Consider the following 7710-nt stretch of genomic DNA (forward strand, 5'->3'; position numbering starts at 1 on the left):
AGTCGGACTTCCCAGGTCAAATCCTGTCCTCGTGTCAACCCATGCAAGCCCATTAATGTCAATTGAGGAGAAATCCAACCTCGTATCTGTAAGGGGCACCACGGTTTGGTTAAACTTGATGATCTTAAGGGTCTTTTCCAACCTAAGGGATTCTATGAAATGATTCTATGATTCCAAATGCAATAGGCTGGGCTATAAACTCCCCTGCTGAGTTGTTGAAAGCCAACCAGCAGCGCAGGTGCTACACCTGGCTCTGAGGAGCCCAAAGCCTTGGCTGTGCAAGGTGGGAGAGACAGGGGTCCCCACAGGCTGGAGAAGCACTGCGGAGGGATGAGCTCCCTTCCCATAAACCGGGTGGGCACTGCTCTTCCTCAGCAGCAAAGAACTATTTGGCAAAAACACAAGAAAGCAGAAGTCCCCCAAACCATGTCATGTGGGGGTAGAAATGGATGTGAAGATAGTGATGGATTAGTTGGGGACAAAGATGTTTTGCACTTTCCTGGAAGAATAACAAAAAGAAATGGCTTGTGTTAGCATCCCCTGCGTGTGTGCGTGTGTTATCTTCTGCCAGATAATAACATATTAGTATGCTAAAGTACAGTACATGGTCATCTTCTTCAGGAGATTGTCTATTTTTCTTATTTTAAAGGCCAGCTCAGTAAGCAGCAGTTTCCTACCATACTGTTAACTTCTTTTGAGTTTTGGTAGGGAAGGAGCCATGCAGTAGCTGTCAGCTCCAAACTTCAGCAGGCTCCTCCATCTCTGTATTTGAATCATCACCACAGCTAATGTTGTCCACAGAAAAATAATAGGAAACTCAGCTATTTTAACAGACACAGATATGCTTCTCAATCCCCCGCACATAAATGACTTCTCTCAAATAATTGGTGGTGAATAATTGATGCAATTAAAATATCCACTTTTCCTATCCATGGGAGCAGATCATTCATTCTGATTGCTTCAACACTTTCTGGGGGATCTTTGATCAGCTTTGTAAAACACACTGTACATTTCCATTTTCTGCTTCAGATAAGTTTTGTCATTGGGCAAAGGGCTTAAGGAATTAATTTAGCCCATGAACCTGTCAGGCTTAGATTTCAGTCTACGAAGAACTGGAAATTTTTTAAATGTCAAAGCCTTCCCTTTAAGGATCACGTAAGCCTTCCATAGGTACCGCCTTCGAGAAATGAGTGCGCTATAAAACGCAGTGCTTGGGTGCAGAGATAACAAAGCCCATCATGGGTGCAACTGCACCATTCGTCTGTTCTTGGTCCCATTTAATCGTCCTGTTTGAGGCTTTTAGGCCCAGCCACTAAACAAACAGGCATGTGTACATGCATTTTTATGAAGTATTATTACAGTAAAGGGAATTCTTTGAAACAAAGGGAAATCAGTGATTGGTTAGCTTAAATTGCTGCACATTTCATTTAAGAGTTGTGTTAAGGGTACTCAGAGCATCCAGATCTCAATTCTGCTAACGTTCCCGTAAACCGCAATACTACATCCATACACAATCATCACAATGCATGACATCAGCTTTGAAAAATTTAATCTGGCTTTGAAAAATCATCTTTGCCTGGCTTATTTGAGTCCCCAGTGCAATTTTCTAGTGTGTACTATTTCACAGTCTTAAAATTCACTTACCACGAGCAAGTGTGAAAAGCAGACTTCAGCCAGTCATAAGCGTGCAAGAAAAGAACTGAGACCAGTGGCCAAAGCTCTTTTAAATTTCAGCCAGTACTTATGGAAGTATTTCCACTTCTTCATTTCTACAGAAAACTGTGCATGGGTCAATATTAAGATGAATTATAGCTCTGCGTAGCCTCTGTCCTGTGTATGTTGGAGCTGTTTCCTTCCTGTCAGCACAGAATCTATATGTCTCATAGCTGTACATTAAGCAACACAACCAGTGTCCGTCCTGCATAGCTCATTCTGTCCTTGCTTCTTTCCCAGGAGAACAATTAGATGTGTAGCATTACGGTGTGGTGGGATTTTGTAATTTATGTAAAGGAGTGCCAGGAAAACCAGCCAAAGTTCACAGGTTAAATTGGTCCTGTGGATCTCTGCAACAGATGTTGCTAATTAAAATTAACATTAAATGAAATTAAATTTAAATGAACTACATTATATTTGAGAATCAACTCAAAGTAAATGACTCCCCATTTCCTTCCCTTGAAGTTTTCTATTGGTAATCCTGCCACTTAAAGGTCATGTTATTTTTTGAAGCCTTTTCATGAGGTTTGTTATTTTGCTGGTGGTCTTTAAATGCCACAGTCCAGATGCATAGCGGTCTCTGCTTGCATGGTTGAGCCCCCTTGCCCGCAGACATGACTCCTTGTGTGAACAAGCATTTAAAACTACAAATTAGAAAATTAGATGCGATTGCCTTATGGCACTCAAGGAAATGGCCATTTCATGCACAAATTAGAGGTTTTGCAAAGGTGAACACATGGAGCAACACAGAGGGAGATGTGCTGAAAATGCCACCTGAAGAACATACGCCCACAGTGTCCAGGCTTTGGGGGGGCCAGATTTTGGGACATTTGTTCCTGGCTGGAATATATTGCTGTACCTGCAGTGGGCTGCACAGCCATCCCTTTATGATCTGCAATTGCAGTTAAATGCGGGATATTTAAATCATCATGTGCCATAGTCAGGCTTCTATGCTGGCCTGTGGGCTCATTTTGTAGCTTTGCAAGGACTTTTTCTGGATTTCTCTTTGAATACAGAAAAGCAGCATTATCGTGCTGCACTGGGTCAGCTAGAGCCACATCCCTCAGAGTGCAGCTTTTTCCAAGGAGGATATGGCTCATAACACTTTTTAAGTATCAGCTTAAGCTTGTCTTAACCTTTAGTTCACAAGCTATGCACTTGCTTGCTAAAAGCGGCCTAGGAAGATTTCTATCCAACACAGCAAAGCCAGGGGTGATGTTTGTATGATTTTGACTACAGTACAAGCTGCCGCCTGTGCCTCCACCCCACAGCATGCGGCCAAATGTCTCCCGGGTGGATCCAGCGGGAGCGCAAGGGTGGCATCCTGCAGTGCCTAACCTGTGCCAAGCTGAGCTCTTCCCTTCATTTCAAGCCAACATGCCAGTCTCCCACTGGTGCAGGTCCCCCCCCATGCCATTCGCAGCTTCATTTTCCAGGAGGCAACTGGTCCCTTCACATCCCTCTCTGTTTTATTCTGTTGCTTTTCTCCTTTGAGAACAGGCAATTCGGTTCTTTTGTTTCCAATTTATAAATGATGCTGAAGGATAATAAAGCTGCATTTACAGCAGCTGTGCTGAGCAGCCATAGCGAGGGGCTGCTTTTTTCATAACTGGAGATGAAGGAGAAGTGAAAGCCAGGAGACTAGTTCAGGTAATTACAGCGGGTGAGGAATTGGCTCTTAACCATGAGGCTTTCACTGCTCTCATCCCACCTTGTATGAACACTGGGAGCCAGCGTTAAACCAGCAGAAGAGGTCATGCAGAATTAGCAAGGCTTATCCAGGCATTTCACCTGCTTTCCCCGCTCTCCACAAAGCTCTTCTCCAGGGTGCTCCCAAACGACCCTTACCCAGCAGGGAAGGGAGATGCACGGGGGCTCGTGGGGGTTGCAGGTGGGGGGGAAGCAACCAGGCACAGCAGCAGCGTTAGTGCTGCATCCCCAGCTCGGAGGATGCTCAGCTGCTGTTTGGCACAACAGAAGTAAAAAATCTTTTTTTCTTGCTGGCCAGAGATCATAGCTCAGTGGCACGAGCTTTAAGCTCTTTTCTGGGCTGGGGGTAGAGTGTTCGGTTAATGCTACAAATGCCATGTTAACACTTTCCAGTTGCTCACAACTGATCAAACTTGGAGCAAATATTTTACAGAAGGCACTTGAGCATCACTGTAAGCGAGCTCCTAATCTGTAGTCTAGGAGCGTATGAGGAGAAGTCAGGACAGAGGTTCTTAAAGGTTGATCGTTAGCAGTAATGAGATATGCTTTACTCCTACCCTGATGTCAAAACAAATCATGCATTCCAGAATTTTTCCTGGTTTCTTATCTATCTTATTTAGCCTGTTTTGCTAAAACAGGTTAACACTTCTGCTTACATCTGTGTGAGGACAGAGCCACAACCTGCAGGTTTGCCAGACTTTCCTGGCTCAGGAACGCTTTCCAGTGGGTACAGTTTGGACTGAGAGCACCTGCCTCTGACTTTTGAAGTGTGCTTGGTACTCTGCGTACCAAGGAGGCATTAGTGCCAGTGACACCTGGGGTGTGCGACAGGGCCTCGCGGGCAGGAATCCAAGATTCGGTTGTAACTTGAATTAGACAACCCCAAATTTCTGGGGGCAACTTATATCAGTCACACATTGCTACATATAGTGGCTGTGTATATGCAAATATATTAATACATGTGCACAGATTAAATGCCAGAATTTCTGTATAGTATCTAAGCATGTGCATATTTATTTTATTCTGAGGTTGCACGTACTCTTCAATCAAACAAAACCAACAGGGATGTCTTATTAGGACAACCATGACGGAAGCACACTCAGGATGCCAGAGACACAGTAAAATTACCCTCTGAGCAATCCAAGTTTTCTGGAGGTTTGTTTTACACTGTAATTTAGCATTTCTGGTGTAAGCAACTCAGTCAGACCGACATTTAATTTCGATGGTTTGGAACTGTGAAGCCACTGCGGAGCTGGGAATAGCTGGCTGCCTCCGAGTCTGGTCCAGCCCGCTCCAGCAGCCAATTTCTGCTGTTGGCGGGGGATGAAGGCTCTGACATCCCATCTTCCCATCTGCAGGACTAGGCAGGACGCTTCCGATGGCCACGTGGCCAGGGAGCTCTGCAGCGCTGCCGGGTAGAGTCCCTGCGTAAACAGGGTGCCTGGCATTAACAGCACCTTTCAGTCCCACCGATTGTTCAAGCTATCCTACATGATTATTAGCACACAGGTGGTAATTATTATTAGCAAGTAATTATTATATTAGGCTGGAAAACCTTGTTGTGCCAGCTCCTGAATCAATATACCTGAGGAAAGACATCCTTGCCTGGAGTTCTTACAGCCTTGTTTGGTGACTGCTCCCAGGGTGTGGCCAGAAAAACACAAAATATGTTTCGAGCTTTGTAGTTCAGGGGAAATTCTGTAATAAGCACTTACAAATCCCACATGCCCCTCAGCCTCTGGGTACCATGACTCACAAAGGTGAGCTGGTGGAAAGGAAGTTTGCAAAAAGCCTTGCAAACAAATTTTGGGCGAGCATCCCACCTTATAACAGCCTTACAACAACAAGGGGTTCCACAAGCAACCTGACATGAACAATTTCATCCCAGCTCTAGGCTCTTGCTTGGCTCCCTGCAACCAGTAGATTGCTGAGCCAGCCTCCCTTACTGTCTCTCGAGAGGAATAAGCACATCCAACATTTTGCAAGAAAGTGTGTAAAGCATTAAATAACTACAAAATATAGCGAGACTAGGTGATGACATATAGATGAAAAGCATCCTTTGACTGCGTTCGGCCTGATTGGAACTGTTTCTGTGCGGTCGCAGAGTGGATTAAGGACAGGGTTTGGATTACATAGCGTCATGGTCCCAGGGGACTACTTGTTCAAAGTTGTCTTCATATAATCATTGCAGTGTACAGTGTAAAACAAGAAAAGGATTTCAATCCATTTCTGTCTGGTTATGATTTCTCATCACAGAAATCACCACTAAATTTTTTAAGTAAAAAAAGTATCCCACCACCACTGGGATAGACGGCAGCTTTTTCTCGGGCTATCATTACAGACTATTGACAGGCTAAGAGGGGATAAACCATCTTGCATGATGGCTTAGAATGACACATGTGAGGGCTCAGAAAGTCAGCCTGAGGGGAGTAACCCCAGTTAAGATTCATTTTGGGGAGCTGGAGTGGTCCGCACTCTACTTAGGCTCCTGCACTGCTGGCGCTTTGCAGAGCGGGTGGCCCTTTCCTTTGGGGGTCAGGGTCTCCTCCTCTTCCGAGTCCTGCAATTCAAGTGAAGATCATAAAAAGGCAAATCCTTTTGAGGTGTGTGTTTGTTGGCTGGTTGTGAAAACCTGCCTGAGCAGAAGCAAACCAGACACATGGGGTCCCAGTATCAATCCCAGAAAGACGTCGCTGTGAGGTCATTTTGCAGGCCTGCTCGGTCAGAAAATCCATTTACCCTCTGCTCTGAAGAAATGCTTATGTCTGGCTTGTTCCCTTAAAGCTTTGCCTTAGTTTACGAAATCTACTATGTTATTGTGCCTGGGTTCATTTGTCCATTAAACATCAACATCACTGCTGTTGAAGTAATGGCATTTAAAAGGTATTGCCCCAGGGATGCCAAATTAGATGAGGGCCACTGCCATGCTAGGCACTGTACATAAATAGCTGCCTGGCTGGGAGGATTTCAGACTCTTTTTCTCTTAACCTCTTCCTACCAGACCTTCAGACACTTGTTGAAGACTGGTGATGACTATGGTTGGTACTGTCAGCATCTGGCTGACCACAGGGAGGGGAAAATCGCGTGCAGCTGTGAGGAGGTAGAAACTCCCTTGCAGCCACGTACGGCTCATCGCACGTTGCTTTGAACATTCAACCTCAGCCTGACCAGAGCTACGGCCGGGGAGGGCAAGTAAATGTGTTTCAAGGCACAACTAAAGCACTGCGGAGAGCCCTGTCTGCTGGGGTGAGAAGACAGACCCAGAGTGAAGCTCTTAAGCTGTGGCAGTGCCATGCGATAGCTTCAGCCGCAGCGCCTGAAATTCAAGCTGTTACGATGCAACTGCTCTTCATAAAATATAAAGGGGAAATTCACTTGGCCAGTGGAAGTGTCCTCTGTCCCACTAACCAGAGAGCACTTTTCTCCTCTGAGCAAATGTCTTTTTTTACTCTTTTCTTATGCTGCTCTCCTTCACACTAGCAAACACGTGAATGCACTGAGGTCCTTTTTCACAGTAATATGGAAGGCTGTTATTCCTGAATTGACAAGAAGAGATGCTGAGGACATAGACAGGCATAAGTTCTACAGCACCCACAGACTGGTCTATTGTCTGTTACTGGTGATAGGGCTGGTGGAAACAAGTTAACCTGCTTCCTTCACCTCGCACTGTGATGATCTTTCTCTGACATAAAGGCATACCCACTGCAGCACACAAATGCCAAAATATGAAATCTCTCCCACTTCATCTGAACCCTCTATGCACTAAGAGGTTTCCAAAGGCCACAGACTCACCACTAACTTTGAATACCCTTTGAGTGCTATTAATCCTCAGAGGGTAATGGTGGGGGAGAACACCTCACTGATCACACACAGCTGTGAAGTTAAATCCCTGCAGAGACCATCTAGGGGAAGGAGAGAGCTGGGCAGACAAAACTGTTCTGCTTCAAAATGGCCCCCAAAGGATGCCCTGGATCAAGGTACTCCGTGGCAGGTGAGCAAGTGGCCCTGAAGGGCCAAAGTTCAGTTGACAGAATTTGTTTCATCTCTTCAAAAAAGTTGCACTGAGAAGAAAGCTCAGAGGAGGAACATGTGTCAGATGTTAACAGCACTTACCATTTTTCCAGTTAACAGTAGTCACTGCTCCTAAGCCAGACTTCTAGACAGCGGGAGCTAGTCTTTTGTAATATTTGATAATATTAATACCCTATCTTAAATCCCAGGTTGCGGTAGTGCTGTAAAATAATTTATTACTCATTTCCGTTCTGTTACTTTTAATTAATTTGGGGA

Source organism: Aquila chrysaetos, chromosome 4, assembly GCF_900496995.4.
Source record: "Aquila chrysaetos chrysaetos chromosome 4, bAquChr1.4, whole genome shotgun sequence".
NCBI lineage: Eukaryota > Metazoa > Chordata > Aves > Accipitriformes > Accipitridae > Aquila > Aquila chrysaetos.